Source organism: Dromaius novaehollandiae, chromosome 2 (genome assembly GCF_036370855.1).
Source record: "Dromaius novaehollandiae isolate bDroNov1 chromosome 2, bDroNov1.hap1, whole genome shotgun sequence".
Taxonomy (NCBI): domain Eukaryota; kingdom Metazoa; phylum Chordata; class Aves; order Casuariiformes; family Dromaiidae; genus Dromaius; species Dromaius novaehollandiae.
The window spans coordinates 72,299,549-72,315,431 of NC_088099.1; the positions used below are offsets into that span (position 1 = coordinate 72,299,549).

At 38.5% G+C, this 15,883-nt stretch overlaps 1 long non-coding RNA gene across 2 annotated transcripts in view; it reads right to left on the minus strand.

Moving 5' to 3' along the window:
- LOC135327315 (uncharacterized) overlaps nucleotides 1-15,883 on the minus strand; it is a 152,472-nt gene that overhangs the window by 105,157 nt on the left and 31,432 nt on the right. Inside the window, exon 3 of one of the 2 annotated variants that reach the window (XR_010387422.1) lies at nucleotides 2,883-3,128. The exons of the other annotated variant lie outside the window; for it this stretch is intronic. This is a non-coding gene — a long non-coding RNA (uncharacterized LOC135327315). Of the gene's footprint in view, nucleotides 1-2,882; nucleotides 3,129-15,883 lie in introns of those variants that run through there. 2 annotated transcript variants of the gene reach the window in all.

The window sequence follows — 15,883 nt, forward strand, 5'->3', positions numbered from 1 at the left end:
TAATAAATAGTATTTGAACTACGTCCAGAGCAGAAAACTTGCCTGAGAGTCTGTAGAGCCAATAAGTAACTAAGGTATAAAAAAGAATGTTCAGAGGAGATAGAGTTATAATACAAAAACCCAACAAATGCTTTGCATTTGTCTTACCTATGTATTGGAAGGATTCTGGGAAAGATACCTTTTTTATACAGGACTTATCAGAGGGGTTTTCTTATGCTGAAGTGTTGGAAGAAAGTGAAACAAAAAGGCAAAAAGAAAAATAACTTATTAGGATGAGCTCGTACATGTTCAAGAGTTCTAGGAGCTCAAGTCTGAAGTCTTGTGTCACAGACCTACTGGAGTTCTTTAAAAGAAGAACAAGGATGTAAGGAGATCTGGACAATATAATTTATGTGGAATATCTGGATTTCCAAAAGATCTAAAAGATGCCAAAGAAATGAAACTGCCATGGATCCTAACCTTCGTAAGTAATAGGTTAAAAGACAGATAGCAGAGCATAGGAGGAAAAAATAGTTTTCATAGTGAAGGGAGGTAAAGAACAACAAAGAGATCTTTTGAGACTGAGTGACTAGGTGATGCAATGGCATATGAAATAGCTAAATGTGAAGTGATAGGTAAACAATAAGGACCTCTAAGCAGACTATTTCCACTAAGAATAGGATCTTGGGATTATAATAGTCCCATAAAACCATTAGTCAGTAGCAATGCAGACAGCCACCTGGATATTAGAAATTTTTAGGAATCAAAAAAAAAACAAAACAGAGAACGTCAGTGTGACATTGTATAAGCCTGCAGTGTGCACACATCTTGAGTTCGACTCCAGTATTCTGGTGGTCCCAAAGAGGAACCAGCAAAAGGTCACAATGGCCAACAAGGATGGTCAAATATATGGAAAGCATTCTCTATGAGAAACAGTAGGTTATAGAAGTGGCTACAGGCTTGAAAAAAGACAGCTAAGAAGCTATCTGCTAGAGTGGTATGAAATCACGAGTAACATGGAGAATTTTTTTTTGTGAATCAGTTGTTCATTGTCATTTGCAATGTAAGACATGGCAAGTTTCATGAGTGGCAGACCCAAAACAAACAAAAAGGCAGTGTTTCTTCAAGTAACATACAAATAAACTGTGGAGTTCCTTGTCACAGCATGTTCTGGATGGTAACAGTTTACATGTGTTCAAAAAGCAGCTGAACAAAAACATGGAAGAATTATCCATCATTTTGGATCCAAAAATTCCTGAGTCCCAAGTTTCTGGAGGGTAGGCAAGCATCACTACATGGTTGTTTTGCCCTTAAATTTTCCCTAAGCATTTGACATTGACCAAGGTCCAAGACAGGATTCAGGCATAAAAGAACGCTTGATCTGACTTGGCACAGGTATTATATTTTTAAAACATCTGTAACAGAGAATTCAAGCAATCTGTAGTAAGCTCCAGTCATTGCTTTGTTTTCACTGTTTGATTACTAGCTATTAAACTATAGTTTGGATTTGTCAGGACTAGGTGCTTCAGGACTAAGTGTTCCGTAAGTCAGAGTCTTAAAAAAACATTTACTACCAAATAGCTCTACAAAAATGGACTCCCAAGTCCAAACAGAGCAGGTGTGAATTTACTGGGCTGAGGAATGGAAGGCAGCCAGGAGAACATGACCAATGAGACTTTCATCCCAACATCTGCATCTATTTGTGCAGGGCACACTGCTATATCACATCATATGCTCGTGTTTGTGCAGGCCTGTCAATTAGATTGGGCCTGTGTCTGCCCCTACCACACTGCAAGCACACAAGTATGAACTAAAACCCATGCGGAGAATCTCTTCTTATTTTTCCTTTCCCACAGCTCAGAGCTACCTCCTCAGTTCTGAATTTTCTCTTGCCTGTACAGCCAGCTGCAGAAACAACTACTCCCATGCTCACAATTCTTCACATTTCTACCTGCCTCAAGCTGTGTTCCTAAACCCCATCTGCCATTTGACCTGGAAAGGCTGTAGAAGGGAGAGCAGAAAGAATGTGCTACCCTGAAAGAGGACAAGCATACCCCATATCTGAACTCTATATCCCAGTTTCAGGTATACTGAGGTATTAGTGGCAGCAAGCAGTGCTTTGGCGTACGGTTCATTGTCAGCACTAACTCTCTGTCCCTAAATATGCTTTAATATACAGCGCAACCCATAGAAAAGAAAGGAAAAAGAGAGGGAGTACGAGAGAAATAATTCTGTACCTTTGTCATATTCATAGTTAGCAAGTTTATCATTCAGTTGTAAACAAGAACAAATGCAGAGAATAATCTCTAACATTCCCTGCCTGCCTAGCTATTAACAGATCCCTTTTCTTATAACTACTACATCATAGCAGTAGGTATTGGGGAGCTCTTGGACATAAGGTCAGGAAAAAAGAGGAGGGAGAAAGAGAGAAATCGCATAGGCATACCTGTGGTTGAAGTCATCAAGAAGGAACTGATATCACTGATAGGGCAGAATTGAGGAGGGGAAAAGAAAAAAAGTAAAAAAGATTGGAAGTAGAAGAACCTTAAATAAAGAGTCTTATACTTGGTACAGCACAGACAAGGAAGTCAAATTGACCGAAAATAACCCAAATCTGATATATTGAATACAATCTGACAGCAAGAGAAAGGGAGGAATCACAGAGCCACATGGACAGGAGGTCAGGATGGTCCTGGTAGAAAAGGTGGGAAAGAACAAGGTCAGGAGTGAGAGTTTTGTGTTGTTTTATAAGGCTGAACTTCAGCCCAAAGTTCTCAGACAGGTTTCAGATTAAAAACTCTGTTAGAAGCAGAACACATATTTTAACCAAATTAAACAATTAACTTTCTAAAATGACATATGTATGAACTTTCAAAATATGCTTTGATAAATATAATAAACACTCTGATTGTTTTTCAAAAAGTCATTTAATATCTACAGTCTTACTTTAGACTTTTAACTCCATTGATTTATATTGGGGAGGACTTCCAAAACACACCAACATACATTTTATTTTTCAGTTTAGATCCTGTCAAACTGTATTTTCAGAAAGCAGATTAAGTTCTCTGGCAGGAGCCTGCACTTGTGATAATGGTAGAAGTCTTCACTATACGGGTTTCATTCGTGGATGTTGGGTCAAGAAAAGGTATCTAAAGAGAAGAGAGATGTTCAAACAGGTAACATTTTGTTTCATCAGTCTATTGGACTCGCTGTCTACACAGCAGACTTCAGCAGATAAGGAAAACGTTCCTTGTCCATTGCATTTTAATTACCTGTGAATTGAGAACTGGTCAACATCTTCAGTCTGCAGCTCTCCACAACTACATCCACACTTGCTCAACTCACAGCTTGCTACTTACCTGTTTTCTTGCCCTCTGCTTTCATTTTGGGATCTCACATTCTAATTTTATTATACATATCTCTTTTCTTAGCACTGCCATATGCAAAGATCTTAATTCAGGTATCCAGTACACAGATAACTGTTCTTCTTTGCTTCTCTTTGAAATATCTAATGTTTGAATCTCAGGTACGCAACCAACATTTCACTGATCAAACAGTCGGACCACTTCCAGAGCTGGAAGTAAAGATTATCACAAAATCCCAAACTTACTCTCTAAACACTAAAGAAATGTATATGCAAAAACACAAATAGAAATACAGTTGCTTTCAAATGCTTGCACGGAAAAATGTGTGTGTATATATGTGTATATATATAAATATATATATACATGCATTTACATGTATTTGACATGTACAAACAGTAGCATGCGCATAATAACAATTCTATATCCTATATAGCCATTTGGAATAGTTTGTCCTTTGTTCCTGCAAAATTGGTGAGTTTGGGGAGTTTTACAGATGTGAATTTTGTGTGCATAGTGGTGCATCATCCGGACTGCATGGGCAAAAGTTTTCACATGCTATAAAGGGCAGCAACTTGTATGACAGCACAGTTTGCAGCTGCAAAAGGGCAGATCACTGAAAATAAGCAGTTGCAGAGAGAGTCAATATAAATAGTTAGAGATGTGGTCATCTCGCTAGGAAGTCAGTAGGAAGAGTGAATGAGATGACTGAAATTATTTAACCGATAGAGAAAATAAATAAAATGGGACAAAATAATGAATAGTTTAAAAGAGGCATAGCTCTGTGTAGTTTTTTTTCATAACACAAGAGCAAGGATATATTAAATGAAACTATCAACTGATAAAATAATTTTTTCAATATGAGAAATTTGGAGATGAGAAATGATATTATATTTCCATGGAACAGCTGATAAAATGCACCCATATGTCAGAAGCTTCACAGGATGTAGAAACATTTATACGAATGATGGAACAACAATAAAACAATTTAAACCTTCAAGGAAAGTATGAAAATAACAGACAGGACCCCCTGGTCAGCTGCTTAAAGTGATGAAACAGACTGCCTACTATATGGCCAGGATCACCTTGATCAACAAGTACAACATGAGGAGATCGGAAGATGTGTATTATTTTCCCTCCCTGCGGGAGCCAGTGAAGCTTTTTTCCTCCTCTCTTTTCATGACTTTGATAGAAGCCAGGGAAAAGAAAGTGTGGGCCTCACCCATTTCTGAAAAATTTGAAATTAAGAAGAGTTGAGGATAAGGTACAACAGAGTGCACAACTCCATATACCTGTACTAGATCCTCAGGTATCTGGTATACGTAGGACCGATTCTAGACTCTTCTAAAATACACATCTAATTGCATGATTGCTTATTATGGTACAGGATTGATTTGATGACCTCAGTGATTTTTAATGACCTAAGAAGTATCTCCCAAGCCTATGGTTCCAGAACCTGTAAATCTCTGAATACGTTTGGTCCAAATTCAATGGCCATTTCAGATAGAATGGGGGGGAAAAAATTCTCCAAAATACGTATTTAATTTAGATGACGTAAACGGAAGTCCTTGGTTCACTCAAGGAAACTTCTTTTAACAATATCATTCCAACAGTGTTATTACTACCCAGCTCTATCCAAGTAGTGGATGTGGTGTGTAATCCCAGGAGTTTTCTGTTTTGCATTTGTTTTGCAGCTATGTTTAGCTGCAGCAGAGTAGCAAACACGAAAATCTCCCAGTTGATAATGCATTAATTTTTACTATATGTGAGACAAGCTGAAAATTGGTATCTCTTATTTTGAAAAAAAAGCAGCCAGAAAGACTAGGTATTGCACAAACCAATATCTTAACTGAATAGCCACAGTCTGTATTTTTTGTCTGACATCTTAAGAAAGTGAGGCCTGTATGACTGCCCTGCCTGTCTGTACCTCTGGCAAGCAATTGTCCCTCCATTTAAAATAACTTGGAACCAACAGGCTAATTTCAGTCAAATTCAACTTAGAGGTTCAGGTCTCAAAAGGTTAAATTCCTACAAGTTTCATGAAAATAGCCAGATAAAGCAAAGACAAAAATACAAATTAGTGTCATCACTAAAGGAAAAATTAAACTCTGAGTTGGAATGTTTTATTTGACACCATGGAATCTATTTCAGATGGAACTATAGGAAACTAGGGTTTAAAAGCTGTATTGCTCGTAGAAAAATAGTTTATGTTAAAAGTCACGCTATATATGATTTGAATATTTTCAATAATATTAGCTTTCCAGCTACTTCAGATTTTGTTTCTAGAATATTTCTATAGTGCATATTATAATATGGTAAGATTTTTGCAAAGAGACATTTTTTTCATCTCCTAAATAAACCAGTATTATTCATCATTTTCTTAATTACAGATATCAGTATGTGAAACTGAGAATAAAGACATGAGCTTTTAATTTTTCAGGTAGCAGGAACTCTGAGTGCATTTCCTTTGATGAATAAATAACTGGTTATTTGATTAATAAATAATATTATTTTGTTACCATTTTTCTTGAGCACTAAAAAAAATCACCTCCCCTAACACTATTTTATTGGATATTACCTAACAACACTCCTTTGTTTTCAGAATATTTTTGTCTAAAGTTTTTGGCTGGAAAAAGTGGGGCACACAGAGATCCAGAAATACATTTTACCTCCCTTGTAAGGCATAGTTTGCATTTGCAAGTTTTTGTGCTTTCTCAGACACTATGAACAATAACAAAAAAGATACCTTACAAGATGTATGTGTAAAACAAACATTATTTGCCTTTTCTTTTTTATCACAAACATGTTTGGTCAGAGGAGATATTTTAGAGCTCACTATACAGTTAACTGAAATAGAGAAAAATAAATGAGAATCTGAAGTTCTGAAAGATTTACTCAGGACTGACAACAAACAGCATCAAAAGCTTAGCTTTCAAGTAAATCAGGAGAAACAAAATAGTTAAAAAAAAAGCTAAAATAAAATTTTTATTGAATTTCCAAATTCCCTGACTCAGGCTAAATAAAACAAACAAAAAAAAAAAAACTCCACAAGCATTTTTGTTAGACACTAGTTCTCCTTGGGTAGAGATTTTTGTGAAAACAGCTTAATCACCAATCTTTCTGCCAGAAGTGCTATTCTGGGGAATTTTTAGAAAGTGCTTCAAATTAAAGACAAATATATTAGCTATTATTTGTGGAACCAATCTTTTTGACAGTTTCTTCTATTAGACAGTATCATAAAGCAATTTTTTTCATGCCATTCTGCTGCTAAACGTTTATAGTATTTCTCAAATTATGAACACCTCAAGTACAGGAGATCTTTCAGAAAGATACTGTGTCTTGCCCAAAAAAGATAATTATAGTGTGTGCAAACAGCTTTATTAAAAAACATTAAGTAGCTTTTCTGAACATATTACTTGCCTTCTTTATGCTTGCTGTGACTCCCCAGTGCCTCTCCATATGTCCCACAATCCAGTTACTGAATAAAGAAGCAGCTTTACTACAGACATAAACATGATGAACGTAACTTGTATATCACAAGCAGCTTACTTTTTATTTAAATTTACTGTAAAAAGTGGTACAAAAATCAGTAGTTTCCTGCAATTAGATAAAGTAAAATGAGGAAGACCTTCAAAAGTATTAATACACTTCTTATATTACATATGCACTTCAAGCTGCAGCAATATTCTAATTCTAAGCAAACTGCTTCAACTGCTGACTGAAATCAACCTCACTGGAACAGCACAGAGTTTCATGAAAGCTAATATGCTTTGCCTCACTGCAGTGTACAGTGTAGGCATATCTTTACTTTTCTGAAGTTTTGGGTACTTGGGTTTAGTTACTGCACGATGTTTTGAACAAGAAATTGAAGTGGTGTAATACATTCACACCACTGCATTGAAAACAACTTAAAACAAGATTAAAATCAACATTATGTGCATATGTGTGTATATATGCTACTATGTGTATGGCATCATGATTAAATGTCACAAAACATGCACGGAGATAGAATTTTGCATAAGAAGGCTTGCATTAAAAGTGCATTTCCTTACAGGAAAATGTTTTGCTAAAGGATTTTTGTTTGTTTTCTGAAGTTTTGTAAATGGCAACAATGAGAACTCAGTAAATAAGGAAATGTAAGAAAACTACAAAAGCAGAAATGTGCTAGAAGGTATTGTTTCTGCTACTATTTATGCTCTATCCAATAAAGAGTCACTTTAGAACATAATGATGCTTATAGTGATGCATTACAATAATATTTCTTCAAAGTGTAAAAATATTCACCAATAATATTCACCAATAATATGTCATAACTTGATATATTTAGGGATATCTGAATATTAGATTGTTTGCACAGCACGTTTTAAAATTGGATTGTAGAACCACTGTGGGCAGTAACTAGCTGGGAGCAATGTTACTTTGTGCATAACTCTCAAAAAAAAGCTGCTGAATTCAGTTATTAATTGGACTCAGAAAAACTGCTGCCTTGCTTTTTTAACTTTTTCATAGTAGATATTCCCAGAATGCTGATGAGAAAGGCCTGAATGCGGATATTAATTAATTCGTTATTACCATCAACTTTAAATGATATTAGAGAAACTCCCTAAGTGATGGTAACTGTAGAGGAGGTATTGCTAGTTAGTTTTTTAAGAACGGTAGTAATGCACAACAGAAAATGTTCTGCAAGTAGACCAGAACTGAAGGGGTAGTAGGAAAGCAGAAACAAAGGATTTCTACCATGCTACTGTGTAGCTTAACTTCTTTGCTGTTCAGTAAAAAAATTAGGACAAAACACCACACTGTTGCTGATGATACAAGCTACTTTTCCTGGGCAGCATGGGAGTGAGATATTAAGAATGGGAAAAGAAAGCACTATCGTGATTTTAGAGTAAAAACTGAGATTACTGCCAGAAAGATTATGCCCATGCATTTGTTCTTCTGCCTTCCTCCTGAGTTCATTAAAGCAACCAGAATACAAGCAAAAAGTAAATTTAATTAATATTAGCAGTCCCTGCTGTTGATACTTTTTATCCCCTCATCCTTCATCTCTATTATGTGCCATGTCATTTTTCTACTTAGATTAGATGCTCTTATGGGAGAAATTTTTCCTTTAAGTTTACACAATACCCAATAAAGGGGGTGTGAAGAGGGGGATTTTGATGGGATTCTTTAAAACAAAAATGTTAATAAAGTTGATATATCTGCTCAAAAGAAGAGGGAGAAATTTCCCAAATGGTCCATCCAATTCTTCCATCTATTATTCCTAACCATACAAGTCTCCAAATACAAAACAAAGTCCATTTATCATTTTCTGTTAATTCTCTACTTGCTACTGCTTGAATTAATAGAGATATAATAATATAATATCAGTTAATCTGAAGCTTTGATATTGAGAAAGAAAAACGCTGAAGAAGTGTGGATCTCTTTTAGAAAGGGAAGATTGGACTCTCTTTGTTTCTTTTACTAAAGAGATATTTACAGCTAAATGGAGGATCGATGGCTCCAAAACTGTCATTCTCTAGGTGTGTCAACTGCAGCATCTTCACGGACTACAGAGCAATTTTCTTTCGAGTGCAGAAGTGAACTGTAATGTCCTTTTTTAGGATCTTTAAGATTAGCAGTCTCCCTAAATTACAAATATCCTCCTTCATTGCCCTGACTCTCAACAGAATACCTTTTCTCTAGTATAGAATAGTAATCTGCAGTTTTGCCTGAGAAAACACTTTCCCTTGAAGCTGAGTTACAGAATGGTGCTGTACGTACTTCAGCCCAAAAGAATGCTTTTTACCCCAACAGAGGCACAAACTGGATGTATTCTAACTTGGAGTCTCTCAAGGTCATTTATGGTCAGAGATATTACTATGCAATTTTGACACCTTTTCACCTGCCTTTACGAGTTATCAGTTATAGCTCACAAAATCTTCACTATTTCATAATCATGCATAGCCTATAGATTCTTTCTTCCTTTTTCTACATATCTTATTTAATTTTATTTATCAACTACCATGAGAAAAGATTATTTAAGTCATGATATTCTATGGAAAAATTTGATTAAGTCTGAAGGGACAGAGCTCAAAGCTTAGCTTTTATATCACTGCTTCAGTTTGTAGGCCTGACAATTGGAAACACTCTCTTTTGTTCCTGACAGACAAACTTGATATGACATTTACTGTAATACAATTAGCCTTGAACTCATTGGTGCCATTTTCACAAAGTATACCCGTACTTAAAAAAAAAAAAGAAAAAGAAAAGAAACAAGCAGGAGGACGGATGTCATATAGTATCTCAAACAAATTAAAACCACAAAAAGCATAGTTAGAAATATTCTGATAATATTTTCATAACTAAGAAAGCAACCTTGCATTAGAGGTTCTGGGCTATATCTGTATGTAAAGATAGGAGTTACAGAGGAAAAACATGCTACACTTTTCCTTGCTTTATTTTTTGCAGTTTTCAATTCTGTAGTTAATAATACTGGATTTTCTTTCTCTCCCCTCCCAGCACTCACCCCTCCCTTTCATCCCCTTCAACTAGACACAGGCTGCCTGATCAAAACAAATTACAGGACAGCCTTATGAATTAGTTACAGTAGACTAATGTCTAATGGTGACATGTCTGTTTTGCCATGGTGATGCTCATCCTCCAGAGGTAATGTCACCTAGGTTGTCAGACAAGCAACAGCATTTTCATAAATAATCCATGTGATGCTAATACAGGATGATTTGTGATGCCTTATAAAAAGTTTGGTTGGGTTTGATTGAGTTTCCCTCAAGATACTGTATAGTTAACACTGTGACCTGATCCGACTTGTCTGACTTTGATTTCCAAGAAGACTACTCTAAAATAGTTGTGTGCAACATGAGGGCACTATGTTACCTAGAGACAGTGACATTGGTAATACACAGAAGACTGTAATATTCTGTATGTATGTCTAGTTAGATCAAAAATTCACAAATGCATTAAAATAGCTTTAAAGCTAAAAGTTCTGTCTAACATTTTTCAAGCATGGATTTAGTGGGTGAGGAGAGAAAACAAAGGTAGTTGAATCTCTTCCCCTTGATTACCATGGCATAATACAGTTTGCATGCTTCAGTTCACATGACACTGACCTGTCATTCAATGGCACAGTCCACCTTCACCCTCCTGGCTGGCCAGATCACGGCTCAGATGGCCTCAATATTACCTTTCAAAAATGTAAACATCCCAGCTGATAGCTAAACAGCAGCTACAAGTGAAGAGAAAAAATGCCTTGTGATTAACCTAATAAGGTTATATACCTTATTTGTAGAATAAGATTTGTCCTTTTCAACTAATAAGAGCAAAAGTGCAAATACACAGTTATAATCTAAATGAGTCCCGAATTGCAGCTTACAAATATGAGCCAGATGCTCATTCTAATACTTAAAAAATCTCAGGACATTTCCCCAGCAGAAATGTTGAACTCAAGACCACTGCGAGACTACCCGTGTCATGCAGGGCTGGGCAGTCCTGTGAAAACAATGTGGTTTCTATTCTGAAAAGAGTACTAATAAATGTGGTGCTTAGCATTTCTGCAGCACTTTTCAGGGGAGGTATGAAATGGGGGTTGCACATAATGCTATTTGATGGAAAGCATTTCACTAGCTCTTCAAAAACCATGACATATTTTCTTGAGGGTCAGACTGTATGTGTGCATGTGCATGAGAAAGAAACTGAGAGGTAAGAAAGAAAAAAATGCAGGAGGACAGCAAATTCATGACAGAGTGCTCTGCTTAGAAGGAAGAAATTAGGAAGAAGCCATGTTTACCAAAAGATGAGGACTAGGAATGGAACTTTCTTCTCATTTGTCAGATTTCCTATATTCTCTACATTTTTTACAATGCAGTTTATGATGCAAATACTCTAATACTCATATATAGAAATCAAAGGGTTTATTGAAAAAAATCTGTGAGAGCTCTGCTAAATACGGCATCTCCCTCACACTCTGATCAAAGGCAACAATATAATGCCAAAATAAGGCAACAATTTAATGCTGAGATCATGATGTACAATAACATACGGGGATGCAAGGATCAGCACAACTCTAACAGCAGAATACAGAATCTTAATAAGAGCAGAAATAGAATCTTAATATTGTTCCAGTTTCTGGACTCTTGGACATGCAGCTTTCCATATTGGTGGCTTTCCATACCCAAGTCCTAGTGCTTCACTCATGGAAACATAGATTATTAGTGAATACCAGGTGCATGTTGTATGTATTTGCAACTGTTCCCCTTAAAATATTGCACTCAGCAGTAAGCTGGCAGTTGGACAAGCATTCCTGGAGAGATGAAACCTCCCCAGTCTGGGTCCTGTTTGGTAAAGTGCTGGTGAAATTTGTGCTGTGCAAAAGCTAGCCCATTCTAGGGGCTTCCTCCCAGATATTCCTACACTGCTTTGCAGAAACAAATGAAGCCAACCTGGTAAATAAAGATGGCTTCAGTTTTCAAAATTTGGGCCAGATCATGTCTCTCCTCTGCCATTACTAATGTGCCCCAAGTGCTCTTAGAGCTAATAAAGCAATTCACAGGTGAAACCAAGACAGTTCTTTCTAGAACCCAAAGTATCATTTCAGCTAGAGAATATCCACCTTCAGATTAAAACTATTAGACTATTTGACTTTTGGTGACTTATCCCAAAGAATGAATGTAGCTCTCTTAAGAAGCCTGTGCCTCCCATCATCAGTGCGTATCTTCAAGTCTCGATTAGGATTTTTGTTTACAGTTATAGTGAGAGAGGTTCAAGACACAGATTGCTCAGTCAGGCCACTTTTTACTGTGTGAAGCGGCTTCTCTTTCACAGCACCCTTGCTAAGGCACAGGAGGTCTACAAAGGGTTTTCTTTAAAGCAACACTCTTTGGTTTAAGCAACTGTCCGGATCCAATATCAGGGGGGTTTTGTTACGATCCCAAGGACGAGATTAAGATGCTAAAACCGGTCAAATATCGTACAACCATTTAACTTTATTTTTCATGGAGTGGGGAGAAAAGGTGGGGAAAGGCGAAGGGGAGGAGAAAGAGAGAGAGAGAAAGAGAGAGAGAAAGGGGGAGAGAGAGAAAGAGAGAGAGAGATATCACCACCCATGGATCCAGCGGCATCCCGTTGGTCCTCTTCACCCTGGGTGTAAATTTTAGCGATGCGCGTGCAGTAATTACAACTCGAGCAGGGTCCGACCCTAGGTTCCCGCTGAAAAGTTCAGAGCCAAATCAAGGCAAATTAAATAAATAAATGGTAATGACACGCGTGCAGCAGTTACAGCTTGAGCTGGGTGCCTCCGAAGAGGGACCCCGAACAAAGAAATCCCTGGGCAATTATACTTTCCAATCTAAGCTCTCCACCCTTCACGCAGTAGTTTGGACCAGTAGTAATATTTAGGTCTGGGGTCTCCTGCTCCTTATTGGGTCTCATCAGTGTCCCTAGGTAGGCTGTTTACTGTTGCGGTTTCTGCTGACAGGTGTGTCTTCATTCTTCGGATCCTGCCCTTATCTCTCAAGGCCCTGACAAAGACATGTTGTTCCAGCAATTAGTACTGCCCCAGCAGTGATAGTAGGTCCCAAGGTCCAGACAAAGGGAATATAATCCAGACCCCGAGATATTCCAGACCCTCCCCCCCAATCAGCACTCTTTCAGCAGTGAGAGGAGGCCCTGCTCCCCAGGGTCCTGACGCCCAAGCAGGCCTCACTTCAAAGCCTTGACATCCTCCCTCCTGGAGTGTGAAGCATAGGAATGCAAACTGCTTGCAACTCCATTATCGTTCCAGCTTGAAACAGCTCTCAGGTCCCTTTTCTTACTGAACTAGGTAGAAGTTCATTATTTTATCTAAGTGCGGCCTAAGGCTTCAACAAATTTAGCTACTCATGCTAAGCAAGTTTTGTAGAAGTTGTGCTAAGCGGCAATAATTTACAGTCCAGGTCCCAAAGTCTCTGCCCGATCATGGTCTGGTTCAGCACAGGCTCGATGTGTCCTGAATGGTCGCAGGGAGACCATTTCGGGGGTCACAGCAGCTTAGTCCTGTTTCCGCTGGGGACAGATGGCTTGTTTGGGGTTATGGTTTGCTTGCACCTTATGTACCAAGAGATGTTTAAGGCAAAAGTTCACTCATCTGTCCGCCACAGCAACATCTGTTACTGCCCCTGCTCATTCCTCTAAAACTCTTTATTTGTCTTGGAGGATGTGTGCGGCATATGACGACATGGATCTCAGGTAGGGTAGTGCAAAGATCCTTTACTGAAAAACACAATGGCCGGTTATATAGCAACCAAGCCCAGCCACTGTTCCTTCCGAGTGTCCCCTGAGCATTGTGGCATCTTGTGATAGATAGGAAGACATATCCTGATCCCTGGCAGGTGGGCAGGACAGGCCCACCATAGCTGCTGGCACGTAGGCAAGAAGGCACACCGTGACTGCTGGTATGTAAGTAGGAGGGCACATCGTGATCACTGGCAACTCACATGCACACATTCTGGCCAGAGATCATAGTTACCACATCATCACTTTCTGCCTTAGAGATTCTCTGCTGTCTTACACGGTGTCATCCTGTTTTGGTCCCCAACAGACGTGCTCACACATCAGGAGAATGGGTGCTGTACTTTTTGCCCTCTGACTACAATCAGTTACCAGGCCCTAACTCTTTTACATGGCTGTTCACAGCTGTAGACCTCTGCTTCTCTAAGAGGTTTTCGGATACCAACTACAAGAGACTCTGGCTTATTTTTCATTAATTACGCTTTCACAATAATTGCCCTTCTCTTGAACTCACAATTTTGGTACAGCCTGTAACAGTTCAGCCAAACATCAATCCCAGCCAGATACTTGTGATTTAAGACATTTCAACATGCACATTGCCATAGACATTTATTCATAAGAGTTTTATTAATATGTAGACATAGTGAAATCTAAATTTTAGTTTTAATTGCTTGAAGATGTACATAGTGAAATCTAAATTTTAGTTTTAATTGCTTGAAGATGTATTTATTACACTTTATGCAGTAAGTAAAAACACCTAGAGAACAAGAAGAGGTGCCCTCTCTGTTCCAGTATGGGTATCTGAATATTGTAAAGGAAAACAATAGTCCCATAAATATCCCATCTTACGATGTTTGCAGATAAAAGCCACTCTTAGGACAGCAACAATAGAAATATTGAGCAGCCTGAAAAGATCTCATTTTCTGTGTAGAGTGTCAGAGCCCTGAGTGCACCAACAGGCCTTCATGGCCCTGACCAGGCTCCCCTGGGGCCTCCACCTGCTCCAAGCTCATGGTCCAGGGGTTTCAGTTCAGCTCAGCCCAGGGCCTTCAGTCCCTGCCTGAGCTCTATCATAACAGTACCTCTGCAGCTCCATCATGTCCATGCCTGTGTCTGGCCATAGACCCCGTTGGTTCAAACCCTGACCCAGGACTGACTTGCTGGCTTGACCTCAGACCTGCCTCATCACCATGGATGGTCTGTACTCTTGGTTGCCCTCAGCTGCTCCCCGGACTGCACTGCTCCCTCACAGGATGGTAGGATGGGCCCTGGCTGATGAGGTCCTGCCCCAGCCCCCAGGGAGCTGCCAGCCTTTGCTGCTCCCTGACACAGAGATACTCAGTTCGGTGGAGCTGGATAGCTCTGATTATCTGCAGTAGCTGATGTTTAACAGTAACCAGTGTAAGCCTTACAGTAGAAGTTCTCTAAATTAGTTGGAAAAACTCAGGTCTTGAGCTCAACAGCACTTTTTCCTTTCCTGCCAACGGGGGCTACAAGACATGGAGTAATAAGTACCTCTTAACCAATCAGTCTAACAGTTTCCAAACATTTTCCTACTACAGCAGAATCTCCAGTTCCATTGGCTACCTCTTTCATCTAAGCACATCTGTGACCACTGACTGTTGACTGAAAATGTCACCGGGCAGGCCAGGCACCCATTCAGGAGGTAATTTCTTTGACCTAGTGATCAAATGAGCAATTTGCCTGCAGCAGGGCTTCTTGATTGTTATTTCACTACCCATCATTTCTCCAAGTGATGGAGTAAAAGAATAACATGAGAATGAAAATTAATACCTAGCAACTACCTTTAAGAAAAACACAGTTTTTCTTTCTACTTTTTCTCTCAGTATTCAGGCAAAGGGTACCACCTACCTTCAAAAACAGGGTATGATGTCCCCCAGTTAAACTGTTAATACACAGACTTTCTACATGAACTTTTCCATGATTTATCACTCATATCTTTGCTTTGCTCATTCACAGTTCAGGACAGAAGACTCTTTGTCATCTGAACTATCTCTGGACTAAAAGGCACAGAGAAAACTCTATGAAACAGTCTTCTCCCAGTACATGCAAGGACCATCAGAGAATTCCAGGTCCTACTACTGCTTGTTATTCTATTCTTTTCAATATTACCATAGCAATATTCTTGCTCATAGTGGTTTTACACTGTTGATTTATAAGACCCCATGACTGGCATCAGAGTTAATACAGAATCGTCAAACAAAACACTTGTGTGTCATGCCGCTGCTTCATCAGTTCATTCATTCACTGAGAGCAGG